Here is a 19,804-nt window from a genome sequence, read left to right as displayed (position 1 = left end):
GGCAGGCTGGAGATCCACTCGCTTACCTTCCGATCCTGTGTGCGCGCGTTCACAGGAAATCTCGCGTCTCGCGAGATGACGCGTAGATGCGTGACTGTGCGCAGGGCTGCCACCTCCGGAAGCGAATCTGCGTTAGGCGGTCCGGAGGTGGTTAAAAACTAATTCTGTAATTTTCAATTATAAATCGATGTAGAAACTGATGATAAAGCAGTGTCAATTAAGATGTTCAAAAAAATCGATCTCAAAATGCATCGACTATTTGTAGGAAACCACAGGGAATACAAGAGAAAAACTGAAAAAGTTTGTAAAAAGGTCTTCCGAATATTGTTCCCAAGTTTAGCATATAAAACCTCTTATATTTTCTTTGTTAGCAGATCAACGAACATATGGACAAAGATAAGCAGTCTCTTTGATGTGTCTTCACCACTTCTAGTGGTTTTTATTCGACAGAGTAGACTGCACGCTTAATCAGTGATAGTTTCTTTTTCCACTAGTTCGACATAAATGTAGGCTTCAGTAGTGTGTTAAAATTCAAGCAGAACTTTCGAGTGGTGATCCCGTATTTTCGAATGGCTATGGCGTACCTGGTGGCGTCTCACGTGGTGTCCCACGTGGTTTCTATACGTCACCTCTTTACAGATTGCAGCGCGCTGTTTCTTTCAGATTTTCGTCTGTAGTTACTGTTAAAGCAGCCCTAAATTAGGGCATTTTAGATACACTCTGGTGTTCCAGATCAATGTACCCCCCCAGGGGTTAATATCCACGCGTGGCTGAGAGACTGAACACTGACACAGAAGTTGGTCAAAGCAATCTCTAACTTTATTTAAATCAGGTAAGCCGTATTATACATCTTCAGAAGAGGGCAGTCCTCTCTGAGGCTTAAACATTGTTTCATTGGTCAAAAAGGAAGAAGAGATAAGAGAGAGGCGATAATACACCTGCATCTGCGCAGAGAATACCACTTTGGAATGTGAACTAATGTAAACATCTCGTTACCATCGCCATTTTGTAATGGCTGACAATCTAACAATAATACTGCATACGTCATATGTGACACTTCAAAGAGGTGCTTCTCTATAGGCAGTGAATAATATATATCATCAAGCCATATGATTGGCTTACGCATCTCCACCACACTCTATGGGACACCTGTAAAAAGATGAGAAATCAGACACTGCCCGCAGCACTTTGCCCCCCCCTCTCTTCTACAGTCTTGAAACAAAGAGAGGGGTGGGGGGGAGGCACTTGAAGAAGAAAAAGTTTAACTCATTACAGTCCTAGATATGTGTAAGGACGATTCATTGGCCTGTATTTGTGGGAGGGGCTTGGCCACCTACTTTAACGGCCGGCGCCCTCCCACATGTGTACGACGTGCAGAGTTTCACAGGAAGCGTGCGCTCGTACCTGGCATTCCCGAGTTAGCAGGCAAGGTGAGTGGACGTCCTTGCGGCGGGCGGCCCTTTGGTAAGCAGGGGCCCCCATCCTCCGGACCACTTCAATGCTTCATTAGGCACAGCGGGGGGCGGGGCCTTGACAGGACGAGGGATCCCTCCTGCCCGTTCGGCAGCCGTACCCCTTCAGCCTCCGGCGGAGGGGGTGGAGCCTGACGGAGACAGCGCTCCCCTCCTCCGCCGCCCAGATCACGAACGCGGCGTTGCTCTCCGGCGGGGGGGGGCGGGGCCCATGGTCACGAGAGGACCTCCCCCCGCCCGCCTCCGCCCCCAAATCTTTAGCCAGTGCTGCGCCGCTCCCTCACGTGGGGGGCGTGCGCCATCAGCGGTGGGCCGGCCCCCTAACTGAGGGGAGGCACCCCTGCAACGAGCGCGCTGCGGGGAGCGGGGTGGCACCACGTGGCCCCTCCTCCCACGACGAAGGGGTGGGGCTGAGCCACACAGGCCTCCCCTATCCCAGGTTTTGCCAGGGGGCAGCGCCGTTTTCCCCACGCGGTGGAGGTGCCCAGCCGGCGGCGGGTCGGCCCCTCAAGCGAAGGGGGGCACCCCCGCACTGGGCACTCCACCAGGGAGCGGTGGGCCCCCCACGTGGCACGTCCTCAGTTGAAAAGGGGGGGGAGGCTATGTCTTATAAAGCCTCCCCCTACCCCAGTTCATGCCAGGGGGCAGCACCGTTTCCCCACGCGGTGCATGTGCTCAGCCGGCGGAGGGTCGGCCCCTCAAGCGAAGGGGGGCACCCCCGCACTGGGCACTCCACCAGGGAGCGGTGAGGCCCCCCACGCGGCATTTCCCGTTTATCAGCAAGGTTGGGCCCTCACTGCTGAGGGCCCCCCCCTGTGTCGGTTTTATGCCAGAGGGCTGCGCTGCTCCCCACGCGGTAGGAGTGCTCAGCCGGCGGGCGGGCCAGCCTTGGACGGAGGGGGCCCCCGCACTGTGCACCCTATCAGGGACACGCGTCAGCTCTCCACGTGGCGCCAAATCGTGTTTGCGTGGGGCGCGAGCCGTTGCCCAAGGACTTCTCTCGCTTGGTCCACGGTGCCAGGGAGCTCCGCGCTCCCCACGCGGTTGCCGTGGAGCATAGTGGGGGACGCAATGGCCCGCTCCTCGCCCACACCTAAAGTCTGGCACGGGCCGCCGTGCCGCTTAGATAGGTAGGGGTTCATCACTACGCCAAGTAGAACCAAGGGGTGGACAACATTGATCAAAAACCTACTCCCATACATCGGTTGAGACCTCAGCTCACAGCTCACGTTCCATTAGTTTGAGTCTTACGCATTGACTGGTGTTCTTGGTGTTTTGTTGTTTGTTCCCAGATCCGAAAGAGTTAAAAACAGAGAGAAGTTGATCTGGACCTCATTTTTGATTTTCTTGTCGAACAAGGTAGTGGGGGTACACGTCAGGGGACGGGAACGTGCTGGCCGTTGGCAGGGTTGTGTCTCATGCACTATTTTACGTCCAGGTTGTTCTATTTCATTTAAAAAACTTCCGCGGGGGTTAGAGTGCAGAGTTCCACAGTTGGTAAGTACGTCAGGTTTCCTTGCGTGTACTTCCGGGTGGCGGTTCCTGGCCACTCCTTCACGGCTCTTCTGGTGTTAGTGTGCATAACTTCACAGGGACAGTGCACCCTTTTCTACTACGTTATTAAACAGCTTCACGGATACCGGTGGTCGTCCAGGTTAGTCGGTCACCTTACGTTACTGTTTTACAGCTGTGATGTCGCACGCGTCAGACATTGTTGAAGCATCAGTGGACGAGAACGTAGCAGGGACGTCCGAAGGGGGCAGTATACCATCCCTGCGTGCTTGGACCATCCCCAAGCTGATGGCGGAGCTGACAAGGCGGGGCGTTCCTTTCCCGGCGTCTGCCAGAAAAGCGGAGCTATACCGGTTATGGAAGGACTCCCTGGTGCCCAATAGCGATGATCCTCCCGCGACCACTATGCAAACATCGCTGGCCCAACTGCATGTCATGTTGAACAGTCTGACGTCGGCCGTCACGTCCATGCAGGCGAGACTGGAGTCAGTCGAGGCTCACAGCTCAGTCTTCCCAGTCTCCTCCCCCGAGCTTCCGGTTGCCTCCACCTCCGCCGTAGCGGAGATTCGTACTGCCCAGCCCGTCCCCAACGTGACTCCGTCTCATTTTGTCCCAATCAGCATCAGGAAAGACATCCTAGAGGGTAGGGATGTCAATCTCGCTTCACTGCTGATTGCCTCCAGGGACCTGTCTGACAACAAGGTCATAGCTTGCGGGGAGGTCTTGGTGGTGCTAAGAAGCCGTGACCACCGGCTTAACCGCAAGTTAACCATTCCGGAGTTCGTCATGGCTTTCAGCCTCTTTAGGGATGTTATATGTACTGCCAGGCCGGACAGGAGGGAGGAGCTAGACCTGTACCTCTTTCGGGTCACAGAATTGGGTCATAGGTATGGAGGGAATGCATTCTATGATTACCACTGTTCATTCTCAGCCAAAGCAGCAGCAGCTCTTTCCCAATTCCAACATGTCACAGACTGGTCCAATCTAGATACCGAGTTGTTCTGCAGACACTTTGCAGGCCTGAAGGCTCCCTCCTCTTCTGCCTGTCAGTCTATCTTCCACTCAGTAGAGTGGTGCCATAAGTCAGCTGTCAGCACGGCCTCATACCCCTCCAGCTCTTCAGCTGGACCACTCAAAGCCTTCAGACCCCCCAGTTCGGTAGACAAGTTAGGCCGGCCCATCGTTCAGCTAGGAAGGGCCCAGATATGTAACAACTATAATTACGCGTCTTGTAATTTCGGGCAATGCCGTCTGTTACATATCTGTACCAACTGTTTCAGGGCCCACCCCCGAGTAGCTTGCTCATTAAAGTCGGTGAAGAATTACATGAGTGTGGTCAATACTAGTTGTTTACAGTAGTACTTGCGAGGTCACCACAATCCAGGGTTTGTACAGTTCCTGGTGTCAGGGTTTCATGAGGGCTTCCATACGGGGTTAATCACGACTCCAGAGGTTACATACGAGTGTAGGAACCTTCAGTCAGCCGAAAGGAATCCCGGTTCCGTAGACACACTAATAGAGTCCGAGTTAAATAAAGGGTTCTTAATCGGTCCTTTCGGAGTGCCCCCTTTTCAACGATGGAGAGTCAGTCCTGTTGGGGTAGTCACAGGCAAGTTCAGCAAGAAGGAGAGACTCATTATTGACCTGTCGGCCCCGCATGGCTCCCAGGTCCCCAGCCTCAACTCCCTCATTCCTTCGGAAGAAGTTGGCATGAGATATTCTTCGATCGACCAGGCTATCGCCGTCATCATGAAAACAGGTCCCGGGTCCATGTTGTCCAAGGCCGACATATCGGATGCCTTTAAGTTGCTTCCCATCATGCCAGCCCTCTGGCAGTGGCACGGCATCAAGTGGAGAGGCCTGTATTATTTCTCTACGAAACTCACCTTCGGTTCCAAGAGCAGCCCGTGGCTCTTCGATCAGTTGGCTCAGGCCCTCCACTGGGTTTTGGTACACAAGATTCACTGTGAATTTGTCATCCACTACTTAGATGACTTCTTACTGATCGAGAGGCCAGGGGCAGTTCCCCTAGGGTTGGGGAAGTTGCTGAGATGTTTTTCCCAGTTAGGGGTACCAGTTTCTCCCAAGAAAGTAGAGGGCCCGTCCACAGTGATCACCTTTCTGGGCATTGAATTAGACTCCCAGCACATGTTGGCTAGGTTGCCTGCGGACAAGCTAACAAGAATTAGAGAGGTCATCCGTAGGTTTGCAGTCACAACCGTGGTCACTAAGACTGATCTCCAGTCTCTACTGGGCATGTTAAATTTTGCCATGCATATCATCCCACAGGGCAGAACGTTCATATCCCGCCTGCTGGCGCTCTTGAGCACCGCCCCGGAGCAGGACAGCCCAGTGTGCCTGGACAGTCAGGCCTTAGCGGATCTCCATATGTGGGACCATTTCCTGGGCCAGTGGAACGGGGTGTCCCTATTCGTACCCGAGCTGTCGAGTCAGTCCCCCATAGTCTTCTCAGACGCAGCGGCAAGCTCAGGGTTTGCCGCCATCTTTGGCACCCACTGGGTTGCAAACGGATGGCCTGCCGAGGTGGGACGAATCCCGGGGTTCCTCCAAACCTCGGCACTGTTCGAGCTGTACCCCATTGTGGTAGCCGCCCACATATGGGGCAGTCTTTGGGCGAATCAGTCTGTCCTGTTTGTGACTGACAATACAGCCGTGGTAGACATCGTTAACAGTGGGTTATCAAAATCTTGCCACGTCATGTGTTTCCTCAGACGGTTAGTACAGCTCTCCCTACGTCAACATTTCCATGTTTATAGTGCGCACGTGCCAGGTGCGCAAAACTTGGCTGCTGACGCCTTGTCGAGAGCTAACTTCTCTCGTTTCTTACAGATCATGCCAGAGACAGACGCGACAGGCGCCACCGTCCCTCCTCACGAGTCCTTAATTCTAACGTAACCGACCACCTCAAGACGGCCCACGTTTTGATACACAATTCCCTCTCGCCTAATACATCCAGAGCATACAACACCTGGTGGAAGACGTTCTGCAGGTTCCAGGGGGAATGTCCTCAGGGGGAATCCAGTTTTCCAGAATACATCCTGGCGTTCATTGGTTACTGCCACTCAGTGCGCAAGCTCTCCCACAGTACAGTGAGGTCGTACCTGGCGGGAGTACAACATTTCCTCTCGGTCAGTCACCCCGAACGAGCATCAGTGTTTACCATGCATGCCGTCAAGGCCGCACTCAAGGGTTTGAGCAAATGCGGACCTCAAAGCCAAGTGCGCAGGCAAGCGGTCACCGCCCCCCTTTTCCGTAGACTGTCCGACGTCCTGGACAGTAATCCTTTCGGGGTTTTGCCCAGCTTGGTACTCAAATCCGCCATCTATCTAGCCTTTTACGGCTTCCTAAGACCTGGGGAGTTCACTTGTTCTCCTGGCAGTAGCAGGTTCCTCACGGTCAGCCAGCTGGTCCGGAACTCCGAAGGGTTCATACTACTGCTCAAGACGTCTAAAACCTCCCAGGTGGGCCCCCCTGTCCCGGTATCCTTCTTTCCCACATCGCACCAATGGTGCCCCGTCGCGGTGCTCCGTCAGCTACGATCTGCCTTGTCAGGGTCCGGGCCGAACAGTCCACTGTTACCTTTCGGGGTGGTACCACTCACCACGCACCAGTTCGTATCCCATGTGAGGTCACTGGTGGCCAGCTTGGGCGGCGACCCTGCCACAATTTCAGGACATTCGTTCCGCATAGGTGCTGCGTCCGCGGCATCCAAAAATCGAGTGCCGGCGCATGTCATTCAGAAACTAGGGCGTTGGCGCTCGTCATGTTTTAATCGCTATATACCTCACCCCGAAACTGAAATGTCGACAGCCTTTCAGACTCTGGCTTTGTGATGACGTTGCAATAAATTACTTCTGCCTATCAGTATGTCTTTTGCCCTCTTTCAGGCGTCCCTCCACGACGCGGTTGCGGCACAACTCTGACCGCTTAGGGGTAGGGTATCCCAGGTAGGGTTAGGTACATACGTACGTGGTTGCCACGACCACAAGTGTAAGGCCGATTCATTGGCCTGTATTTGTGGGAGGGGCTTGGCCACCTACTTTAACGGCCGGCGCCCTCCCACATGTGTACGACGTGCAGAGTTCCCCCTCCCACCCACCCTTTTCACCTGTTACTCACAAAGGGGATGCCCTCTTTCAGGCGTCCCTCCACGACGCGGTTGCGGCACAACTCTGACCGCTTAGGGGTAGGGTATCCCAGGTAGGGTTAGGTACATACGTACGTGGTTGCCACGACCACAAACAAAATATAGAATAAAATTCACACATCTTTAACATTACTGTAATCGAATTGCCATACGCGTTTCGAGGTTTGCACACCTCTTCAGTGGCTGTTGTTAGACTTTGTGTGTGAAGGTCCATATTTTATATGGTTTTAATAGGATGTGGTTCAAACATCCATTGGTCCAAGTTCAACTTGGAGGAGTGGTTTTCAGAAATCTCAGCTGCTCTATAATGTGGCTCTTCCCATCTCATTAGTCGGCATTTTAAAACATAAGTGTAAGGGACTCTGCGGTTTTGGTTCCCTTGCGGGCAGATACGGTGGGGCGTTCGCATGGGCGCCGGAGGGGAGGGCCGCGGGGATCTCTGAGGCAGAATTGCCGGGCTGATCGCAATACGTTGCAGCCGGTCCTGCCTCCGGTGTCTCCTGCGGGTTCCGTTCCGGCGTCCATGCTGACACGATCCCATGCCGAGTCTGTTGGGCGTCCGCGTGCACGCCCGAGGGTTTATTCGCAAAGGAATGCGTGGCCGAGTGTGCGTTCATCTTATGCGCTACGTCTGCCACTGGCAGGTAAAGCATCTGTGCACAAATTCAAAGTTGATTAGGGATATAAATCCACGTTTGTTCAGATCTTTGCCTGGTTGCTTGGGGTTCTGCAGCATTACAATAGGTTAAAAATACATTGATTTAAAATAATGATGATAATAGTAATAGTTCAAAGTATCCAAAGGGTATTAGGGAAAGGGTATAATCACGAAATTGGCAAAAAAGTATATGCAAGTGTATTGTGAAAAATGGCAAATAAACCGCACAAGAAATATATATGCGGTAGGGGTGGGCGATATGGCCTAAAATCTATATTGCGATATAATTTTAAGCATGTGCGATATGTGATATATATCGCGATATATTGTTTTCTATATTTGGGGGGGGTGTTTAAACTTTTTTTTTTACTTTTTATTTAACCGCCTCCCGACCGCCTAACGCAGGGATGCGTCCGGCGGGCGGCCGGGTTATTCCTCCTAGACGCATTGGCGCGTCATCTCGCGAGACGCAAGATTTCCTGTGAACGCGCGCTCACAGGATCGGAAGGTAAACGAGTTGATCTACAGCCTGCCAGTGGCGATCATTCGCTGGCAGGCTGTAGATGCGATATTTTTTTTTTTAACCCTTGAAAGGTATATTAGATGCTGTTTTGTTAACAGCGTCTAATATACCTGCTACCTGGTCCTCTGGTGGTCTCTTTTGCTTGGATCGACCACCAGAGGACACAGGCAGCTCAGTAATAAGTAGCACCAAGCACCACTACACTACACCCCCCCCCCACCTGTCACTTATTAACCACTTATTAACCCCTGATCACCCCCTGTCATTGGTCACCCCCTGTAAGGCTCCATTCAGACGTCCGCATGTGTTTTGCGGATCCGCAAAACACGGACACCGGCAATGTGCTTTCCGCATTTTGCGGATCCGCACATTGCCAGAACTATATAGAAAATGCCTTTTCTTGTCCGCATTGCGGACAAGAATAGGACATGTTCTATAGGCTCTACAAAAAACGCAGTGTTCGCCCGATCAGGCCAGATCTTGTGCGCACACTTGCGTTCGGTCCGCCCCACCGCAGTGACAGAAATATATTTTTTTCTGATCCCTTCAAAAACACAGTAAAATCGCTGCGGCGCTATAAAGATCACTTTTGAGGGGCATGGCGAGTTCATAGAAGATTTTTTTTTTTTTGCCACAAGTTAGCGGAAATAGATATTTAATTTTTTTTTTCTTACAAAGTCTCACATTCCACTAACTTGTGACAAAAAATAAAATCTCACATGAACTCACCATACCCCTCACGGAATCCAAATGCGTCAAAAATTTTAGACATTTATATTCCAGACTTCTCACGCTTTACGGCCCCTAAAATGCCAGGGCAGTATAAATACCCCACATGTGACCCCATTTCGGAAAGAAGACACCCCAAGGTATTCCGTGAGGGGCATGGCGAGTTCCTAGAATATTTTTTTTTTTTGGCACAAGTTAGCTGAAAATGATTTATTTTTTTTTCTCTTACAAAATCATTTTCTGCTAACTTGTGCCAAAAAAAAAATATTCTAGGAACTCGCCATGCCCCTCACGGAATACCTTGGGGTGTCTTCTTTCCAAAATGGGGTTACATGTGGGGTATTTATACTGCCCTGGCATTTTAGGGGCCCTAAAGCGTGAGAAGAAGTCTGGAATATAAATGCCTAAAAATAATCTCCAAAAAGGTACTCATTGGAATTTGGGCCCCTTTGCCCACTTAGGCTGCAAAAAAGTGTCACACATGTGGTATCGCCGTACTCAGGAGAAATAGGGCAATGTGTTTTCGGGTGTATTTTAACTTTTACCCCTACTGTGTGTGAGAAATATCCCAGTAAATGACAACTTTTAAAAAAAAATTATTCAAAGTTGTCAATTTACAAAGATATTTCTCTCACCCAGCATGGGTATATGTAAAAAGACACCCCAAAACACATTGCCCAACTTCTCCTGAGTACGGTGATACCAGATGTGTGACACTTTTTTGCAGCCTAGGTGGGCAAAGGGGCCCACATTCCAAAGAGCACCTTTAGGATTTCACCGGGCATTTTTTACAGATTTTGATTTCAAACTACCCCACAAGTGACCCCATTTTGGAAAGAAGACACCCCAAGGTATTTCGTGATGGGCATAGTGAGTTCATGGAAGTTTTTATTTTTTGTCACAAGTTAGTGGAATATGAGACTTTGTAAGAAAAAAAAAAAATAATAATAATAATCATTTTCCGCTAACTTGTGACAAAAAAGTTCTATGAACTCACTATGCCCATCAGCTAATACCTTAGGGTGTCTACTTTCCGAAATGGGGTCATTTGTGGGGTGTTTGTACTGTCTGGGCATTGTAGAACCTCAGGAAACATGACAGGTGCTCAGAAAGTCAGAGCTGCTTCAAAAAGCGGAAAATCACATTTTTGTACCATAGTTTGTAAACGCTATAACTTTTACCCAAACCATTTTTTTTTTTTATCAAAGACATGTAGAACAATACATTTTGAGAAAAATGTATATAGAAATGTCGTTTTTTTTAAAAAAAAATTACAACTGAAAGTGAAAAATAGTTAATATAATGAGGTGGCTCACTGCTGTTAGTGGGTGGTACGGTGCTGCAAACTAAAATTGAGGACACCCGACCTCAATGTATGGGATATATGGAAGAGTAATAGAAGTGAGCACTCACTCTATGGCATATACTCAGATTTATTGGTTAAAATGATGAAAATGCGATACAATTGATAAGAACAATAAAAAACTATTTATAAGAAAAACTGGTCGACCATGTAGATGACACTAAGCAAATGCTACACACATCAAATATGGAGGATTTGGTCGCTAAGTGCACATAGTACTCCAATGGTGGCCTTGTGAAACCAAGATAATTAGATATAGTGCAAAAACTAATCAATAGTGAGTGGTTGCAATAGTACAAAGTGACTAGTAATATAACACTTAAGTAGTCCCTGTATCAGGGAAATAAATGTCCATATAGTGAAAAAAAGTGAAAAAATATAATGTGAACTTGTGAGAAAAGAAAGTAAAGGGACACCTGCTGGAGCCCTGCACAGACGTATACTGCAGTATATTCAAAATCCTTCCTATGTAGAATAGGCCCATTCCAACCTACTCCATGTCTATTTAACATCATTGATATTGATCATACTGGATCCTTGTATTATTTTATGTACACACTTTTATCTGTAGATTTTTATATATTATTATTGTAATTTTAGCATTGTACTATATTGTATACATTTTTATTAAGTTCCCTTGCCACAGGGACATTGAGTGTAATGAATAGAATAGAATGCAAGTAAAAACGCATCAACAACAAAAAAAACGCAACAAAAACGCAATACAACCGCATCATGGCGAAATCCAACAAAAACAACCCAATTCTGGATTTTATAACCGGGACTTATAGAGGACTGGGTCAACACTTAAAAAGGAGGAGGTTAGGAGTGCCGGATATGACCACTGAGGAAGGGATTGGAAATATCCCGAAACGCGTCTGGACAATCAGACACTCTGCTAAAACCTCCATTGAAGGAACTTTTGCATGGCCATGCTATCATCAAACTAATAAAAGCAACTTTGTAACAATTGAATCGCCTTGGATATCTGAGTCAGTACAGAGACCGGACGGAAGTCCCACTCGTAACACCGCGAGATTTGGCTAGATTGTACGGAGTTTGCCAGCTGTGAGGACGGAGCGGCGTATCCAACACATGTCCTGCAGCGTACTAGGAAAGAGATCCTCTGATAGAATACCACAGGAGGTAAGACCACCTATTTCTTTACAACTAAGAGCCGGATTGACATTATAGACTGTTCAAATGAGTCAACTATTCAACAGTTAAGTATAATCAACGGCCAAAGCGCCTGACGCGGCTCAATTACACGATCTAACATATCGATCCGGATGTCTGTCACATATATAACAACTATTTGACAGTCGAATATAACTAGCGGTTATAGTGTTTTGATGCGGTTTCAATATATGAACTAACACATCGCTTTGGACATTCTACATAGGAAGGATTTTGAATATACTGCAGTATACGTCTGTGCAGGGCTCCAGCAGGTGTCCCTTTACTTTCTTTTCTCACAAGTTCACATTATATTTTTTCACATTTTTTCACTATATGGACATTTATTTCCCTGATACAGGGACTACTTAAGTGTTATATTACTAGTCACTTTGTACTATTGCAACCACTCACTATTGATTAGTTTTTGCACTATATCTAATTATCTTGGTTTCACAAGGCCACCATTGGAGTACTATGTGCACTTAGCGACCAAATCCTCCATATTTGATGTGTGTAGCATTTCCTTAGTGTCATCTACATGGTCGACCAGTTTTTCTTATAAATTGTTTTTTATTGTTGAAAGTGAAAAATGTCATTTTTTTGCAAAAATTTCGGTAATTTTCGATTAATAACAAAAAAAAAGTAAAAATGTCAGCAGCAATGAAATACCAGCAAATGAAAGCTCTATTAGTGAGAAGAAAAGGAGGCAAAATTCATTTGGGTGGTAAGTTGCATGACCGAGCAATAAACCATTAAAGTTGTGGAGTGCCGATTTGTAAAAAAGGGCCTGGTCACTAGGGGGGTATGAACCTGTGGTCCTTAAGTGGTTAAAATAGATTTCTTTCTGATGTCAGCAGATTGGAGTACACAGATTTCAGTTCACATAGAGCAAAACTTTCTCAAAAATGAGAGTAAGGAAAAGGATATTACCTTATGCCGGCCTTTTTTGCTTTTTGAAAATTAAGCTGTGTCTCCTTTAAGTTCTGCTGATAACGGGGAAAAAAATTATCTCCTTAACTGTGCTCGCCATCTGTTGTAGAAAATATTAATATTTGTAATCAGCTCGCATCAAACTTTGTGTAAAGAAATAGGTAAATCTCTCTTCCCTCAACCCCAGTCAGAGACACACAGGTGTTACCATCTTGATTGAATTCTGAGCAAATCCTCTCCTCGCTGCTCAACCTGTGTCTATTATTTACTAACAAAAGGTGTAAAAGGGGCTGGCCCAAGACAAGGATACAAGAAGTGATGACATGTCAAAGGACAGGGCGGGGCAGTCAATGTGGCTGGGCAGACAATGCACACACCCCATCCCTGTATAAGGAAGGATGAGTCATGTCCATTGTCTGATCAGCCAGGTGGCCGCCCACCCCCCATCACTGTCAGCATGGACCTCATTCAATACTGCTCAAAGTTGATCAGTATCTAATAAAGATAATTCTACTGGTTCCTATAGGTTTGAAATTATCTGCGAGACATTGCTACGGCTATTGTCAGTATACGGTACTAGTATACCGACAAGGCAGATATGCATGTCTTAAAAGCAGATATGTCTCCAAGCCCATGAGAAGGTTTTCATACTGACGGTTTTACCACTGGTCCCGATTCAGCCAAAGTACCCTCTGCTAGAGCGCTCCTTGGCTAAATCCGACACAGGGAGACAGATGACAATCTATAAAAACACACACATCCTAAAGTAAAATGTCCGCATAATAAAATTTCCACAACAGTGTCATCCACAGATTCCCCCCCCCCCCCCCCCCTAAGAGTGTGTCATCCACAGATTCCCCCCCCCCATAAGAGTGTGTCATCCACAGATTCCCCCCCCATAAGAGTGTGTCATCCACAGATTCCCCCCCCATAAGAGTGTGTCATCCACAGATTCCCCCCCCCATAACAGTGACTGGAGCAGACCTGCTGATAAACACACCTAGGCCACCACCAGTTAAGGTAAAAACTTACAGTTGTCAATAATGTAATGTAGTTAAGGGGGCCAAGTAATGTTTTGAGGCCAAAATGGCACAGATGACCACCAAGAATATCTAGAATATCTAAAATTAGCTGATCAAGTAAAACGTTGCATGAAACAATCATTAAATAGGTGGCCGACAAACAGGGGCGGGTTAAAGGGTGTGGTCAATGGGCTGAGTCAAGGGGGGCCGCAAAATTAGCTTTCGCCTGGGGAAGGGGGGGGGTTGGGGGGCCCAGGCCTTGAGCTGTGTAAGGGGCCCCAAAATTTCTGATGGCAGCCCTGGTTGTTAGGAGTGGGGCACCCTCGTGTCCCCCTCCCACTGGGCTGAAGGGGTTAAAACCCCTTCAGCCACTTACCTTTCTCCAGCGCCGGCACTGGGAACTCTTCTCCCCGATCCTCCTCTCAGCTGCGAAAGCGCACGCATTCAAAACTATGTTCCGCGTCTTCCCACTGTAATTTTCACTGTGAGAATCGCGGAAGCACCTCTAGCGGCTGTCAGGAAGACAGCTACAAGAAGCTTGATTAACCCTAAGGGAAACATAGCAGTTCTTTTAATTTAAATGCTGAGAAAGGAGTGGAACATATGTGATGTCATGATATGGGCAGATTATCTGATAAGGGGGGGGAGGGGCGGCAATTTTTATCTTTCCTAGGGCGGCAAAAATCCTTGCACCGGCCCTGCCACCACACACAAGAGGCGGCTTCTAGTGATGACATTTATGGATTTTACTAACAGCTGGGGACATTTTCTCTCTACAGTCACAATCTACAGGTTTTATACTGACTCTCTGTGGACGCCTCACCCACATCTCATCTTCTTATTCTTACAGTTTGGGTCGTAATGATCTACCAGACACTTCCTGCATCCAGTTGGCATCTGTAATAAGGAATAACCGATCCCTGAAGATACTTTACCTGTCTGATAACCGACTGTCTGGTCCTCACTTCAGTGACTTGATGGAGGCTCTGTCCAGTCCGGCCTGCAGGATAAAGACATTACTGTGAGTATAAGAGATGTGTACAGGACTGAGACATGTGGGGCACAAGTTATACATGGATTTTATTCTATTTTATGCTCCGCACCAGTGTTATGTCTATGAGATAAACGGCTGACTAGGGTTGTCACGATACCAACATTTTGATTCAATTTTGTTAACATAAAACAGTATTACGATATTCTATACCATTCGATACCATGCAAAAAAGCTGCGTGCATTCCGCATTTTATGGAACGTCCGGCCCATAATAGAACAGTCCTATCCTATTTTTTGTGGGGACAAGGTGACTAAAAATGGCGACTGGTGCGGTTTTGATTTTTATTTTCTGTTACGCCGTTGTCATGCCCTGCTCAGACTATGTGCGGAGATCTGCCAGATTTGCAGCACATGTCTAGTCTTTTGTTTTGTTTTGGAGTCGTGCTAGATTAGCCTCCGTTCAGGTGCACTGGGTGGGGTTGTTGGTTTAAATTACTCTCACTCCCAGTGTTCCGTGCGGGTTATAGCTTCTGTCTGGCTTTGGAAGGAAGGATTGGCTGTTCCTGCTCAGATAAGATAAGTTGGTTTCTGATTTCTTGTGGTTTGCTGTCTAGGCTGTTTGAGTGACGTCTGTCCCCTCCAGGTTCTGAGGGAGCAGGCTGCCCCTATTCCCCTTTCACCATCTCAGGGATTCTAGGGTATTTTCAGCCTAGGCACGAGGACACATTATTCCCACCTTTAGGGTCTGAATGTGGGCATAGCAGTATAGGGAGAGCTGTTAGGGATTAGCTAGGAGGTGACCTTATCCCCAGCTTCTCGCCTAGAAACTTGTTGGTTTATTTATCTGTGTATCTGATTTCCTGTCCGCCGTGACAGGCGTTCACTGCATAGGAGATATTTTTTTATATTTTAATAGTTTGCACTTTTTTGGGGCGTGGCGATATGTAATTGTCACAGATCAGCGGGTGTGAACCCACTGTAACACCGACTGGCTATACTTTTATACTTTGGAGGGGAGTGTCTAAGCAACTCCCTGGTTTTCACTAGAGCCTCAGATAGTGAGGATAGACTTGAGCCGTTAGGGTAGTTGCCAGGGGCTACTCCAGAGCAATCCCTGAGTCAGTGGCAGCTCGTCCAGGCAGACCAGGAGGTACCCGAGTAGGTACCGGAAGTACAAGCGTAGTCAGGCGGGCAGAGACGTTACCAGGAGCAACGGTGCAGGACCAAAGCATAAGGCAGAGATGTGGTCAGACAGGCAGTAGGTCAGGGCAGGCTGCACAGGTACAGGTCAGACAATCCGGTTTGGCAACAGGAGAGACTAAGCAAGCAGGCAGGGATCAGACGAAAAGCAGAGTCCAGGGATGAAGTATAGATCAGGCACACACGAGAGCATCAGGAACCAGCAAACTCAAGGACATTGACCCTGAGGCATCTGGGAAGGGGGCTGAGCCACTTAAATACCTGCAGGAGACGCATGCATAAACTTGCTTCAGATACGTGTACAAGGTGTGGAAATGGCAGGGGGACCCTAATGCACATGGTATGGGAGTGTCCGGTTATTGCTGAATTCTGGACGCAGGTACATGATTATCTGGATGCTTGTCTTGGACTCCCGGCAGTTGTGGCACCTGAAGTTAGTCTGCTAGGTCTTGTTAACGATATTATTCCAACTAGGCATACCAAAATCCTTTACAGGTTGCTGATGTTTTATGCGAGAGTCAATTCTGCTAAACTGGAAGCCCCCCAAGAAACCAACATCGTCTCATTGGATCCAGCTTATCAACGCCACATTATCAGTATACAAGTAAACTTACGAAGCTAGGGGTGTACCGGAAAAATTTGGGAAAATCTGGGATATTTGGCTGAGTGCAAACTCGGTCACTGAGTAATGGGGCTGGAGAGGTTTTCTTTGAGATGTCCAGGTCACTGCCAGTATGAATGTGTGTGTGGATGGTGACAGGTCTTAATGAAACAATTCGACTTCACGACAAGGATGCTGCTCTATGACTGATGAGAAGTACATTATAATCTTTGCATCTGTAGACATATTTGTTTATATGTAATCCTATTATTTTGCCTGTCAATTGAATGTGAAGTTCAAGGTTGTACCTTGTTGAGGGGGTTGTTCCCCTATTTAAAGTTTTTATTTCTATGAAAATTGAAAAATAAAGCCTTTAAAAAAAAAAATAATACCTGCAGGAGAGCCAGAGCTGGTCAGCGAGGTCACCTGACCTAACTCACACACTCATGCCGTGTCCAGGGTGGAGGGGAAGCTGTGAAGCCCAGGACCGCAGCAGTGAAATGGGAAGCATCGGCCACAAGTCACCACTGAGTGCGGCGCCCGGGACAGCGGCGATAAGATTGGGAACAGTGGCATACAGCAGCCGCTGTTACAGTAATATGTTTATTTTTTTATGGTTTATAAATTTTATATGTAAAATTGGGTAAGGGGTGATTTAAACTTAATATTTTTGTTTTGTTTTGTTTTTTACTTTTTTTTTTAAAACTTTTTATTTAATAACTATTAGCCCCCTTAGGGCTAGAACACTTGTCCTATTCCCCCTGATAGAGATCTATTAGAGTGAATAATATCTCACACTCTCCCTGCTGCCCTGGGCTTTGTGCACACAGCAGCAGGGAGCTTACCATGGAGGGCTTCAGTAGCGTCCTGGCTACCATGGTAACCGATCAGAGCCCCGCGATTACACTGCTGGGACTCCGATCGGAACTGCCACCAATGAAGAGGAGGGTCGGGGATCCTGTGGCCACTGCCAATAATTATAACAATGAGGGGAGGGGTGCCTGTGGCCACTGCGCCACCAATAATTCTAATACTGGGGGGGGGGCAGCAAATTGCACCACCAATGGTTATAATTTATAATACAGGGGGGGGCGCACTGCGCCACCAATGAATGTATTTAACACATTAATTCAAGTGTAGGCAGCGGGTGTCGCCGGCAGTATCACATACCCGGCACCCAGCCTCAATAACAGGGCATGGGATTTGCCGAACTGTGGCAATTAACTCCTCAGGTGCCACACTCTCATTGGTGGCAGCGGCAGCCGCATCACAGGGGTGGGGGGGAGAGAGTCCCTCCTTCTCCACTGTGCTGCTGAGTATAACATGGTGCGTACTGTGAGCAGCGCGTGCCATATTCTCTAACAGATAACAGCGCAGCGCAGCCTAGTATTATTAAATAGTAAGAGCCCGTTTCGAACCGGGTCTAAAAGTATCGATACCCGATGCAACTCTATTCCTGTCACTGCTCTGTGGTGTCCGGCCACGCTTCTTCTGCTAGGTTATTTTTAAGTATTTGTGTGCGGCACACACAGCTCTGCCATACACGGACAGCACTGACATACACACATACAGCTCTGCTATACACACATACAGATCTGCTATATACACTCAACTCTGCTATACACACACTCAGCACTGCCATACACACATATAGCAATGCTACACTCATACAGGTCTGTTAGATACATACTGTTCTGCTATACCCATACAGCTGTGTTAGACATATTTAGCATCTTTACTAAAAAACTCACATCTCCCTACACCAGTGCCAGCTGTACAGTCTTCCTGCTCTGGCTCCTCCTATTGATGACATCATCAAAGGTCCTTAAGCTTTAGTTTTCATCTCCTTTCAGTAAAGTGTAGGACCTTCCTCCCCCATGCGCTGAACGGATGGTTCTCCTGCCTGCCGCCTCTCTCACTGGTCAGGCAGATCTGTATGTGCGCTCTGCCTGATCACTAATGAAGCAGTCAGGGGTCTGGCCATGCTGGATCTCCCTGACTGCTGTTTATAAGACACACTTAGCAAGATTTTGTCTTACTAAAAGGGCGTCTAATAAGTTGCCAAATACGGTAAGTCTGATTTTCAGTGATGTGGTTTCGGTCATAGGAGAGAACTGCTGAAAAGTATCTACATTGTAAATGGGTTCTCTGGGACTTTTATATTGATGGCTTGTCCTCAGGAACAATATCTGACTGGTGGGGGCACCCCGACACCCTGTCTATCAGGTGCTTAAAGATGCAGTGGTGCTAGGTGAGCACTTAGGCGCCAATTTTTTAAGACCGCTGTTTAACTCCTTTCTTAATAAAGCCCTACAAGAAAATTTCGACTAGCACATCCAAAGTCACAGGTGCACATCCATAAAGCTAGCATGCAGGCAGCTCACCCTAACAGGCTTAGGTAAGGCCCAGGAGGGGCTGTTCTGTTAGTGTTAGCTACCTATCTGTGGAAGCCACCTTGACGCTAGTAGATAGGTACGACACACGTATGATAAAATATGTGCGCAAAGAACTTCCATTTTTCATGCATAGTAGGTATAGTACTACTGTAATCCAGAATAATCCCTAATCCTTGGTTCTATTAGCATTAATAATCACTTTCAGGCTGTTTGAGGTGCGTCCCACGTATTGAACGCTGCAGGCTTTGCAGGTCGCCAAATAAATGACATTATTCGTGTTCCAGTTGATGTACGATCTAATCTTGAAGACCTCCTCGGTTACACTGGATTCCAATGTTTTACACACTGTAATATCAATACCATGGCCACATCTTTAACTGCCCACAACATTCAGCCACGTGGGTTTGCCATTAATAGATTTTTTTCTATGAACAAGCTCTGGGATAAAGCGGAGTACAGAGTAGGTGCTCGTCTGCTCACCACCTGAAAGCCTGGCTCTAAAATTTGTCTGTTGTCCTCACCTTCCCTCCTCACTGTACTATGTGTAATCATTGCCTCTCTATTCACGTGTTACTGTCTCTCCTGCTTCAGAATACGATCACTGGATCCTCTCAATCTCTCAAACAGAGCTGTTCCTTCTGACTCAAATATTGAATATTCTGAGCAGTTTCGGCAGACTCTAATGGTTTCACCATAGGGAATGCCTTTTATTACATGTTTCGGATGGCATGAGGAGGCTAAAACCAGGGTGTTACTGCTTGTGTCTTTTCTATAATTCCTGCTAACCACCTTGCCAGCCTTATTTGATAGCTTAATGTCCAAAAAAAGGACTATCCTCTGAGGACAAATGATATGGATTTTATAATGAAGTAATAAAGACATTGGGTTTTCTCCTGAGCCTGCTGCTGGATGTTTTCTACTGTTCTCACAAACACATCCGCTATACACTGTACTGCTCTGTAATACCAAACACATCCACTATACACTGTACTGCTCTGTAATACCAAACGCATCCACTATACACTGTACTGCTCTGAACTTGGTGAGCTGTTGTCTC

General features: G+C 47.5%; 1 protein-coding gene and 1 long non-coding RNA gene across 18 annotated transcripts in view; one reads left to right on the top strand and one right to left on the bottom strand.

Annotated features, from left to right (window-relative positions):
- LOC120981727 (NACHT, LRR and PYD domains-containing protein 12-like) overlaps positions 1 to 19,804 on the bottom strand; it is a 509,415-nt gene that overhangs the window by 31,591 nt on the left and 458,020 nt on the right. The window lies entirely within an intron of this gene.
- Positions 14,421 to 19,804, top strand: part of LOC120981773 — a 29,547-nt gene continuing 24,163 nt past the window's right edge. The window contains exon 1 of the long non-coding RNA XR_005774748.1: positions 14,421 to 14,577. This is a non-coding gene — a long non-coding RNA (uncharacterized LOC120981773). The remainder of the gene's footprint in view (positions 14,578 to 19,804) is intronic.

Source organism: Bufo bufo, chromosome 11 (assembly GCF_905171765.1).
Source record: "Bufo bufo chromosome 11, aBufBuf1.1, whole genome shotgun sequence".
NCBI lineage: Eukaryota > Metazoa > Chordata > Amphibia > Anura > Bufonidae > Bufo > Bufo bufo.
Note: the sequence above shows the minus strand (reverse complement) of the source record. Positions and strands in the feature narration are given on the sequence as shown.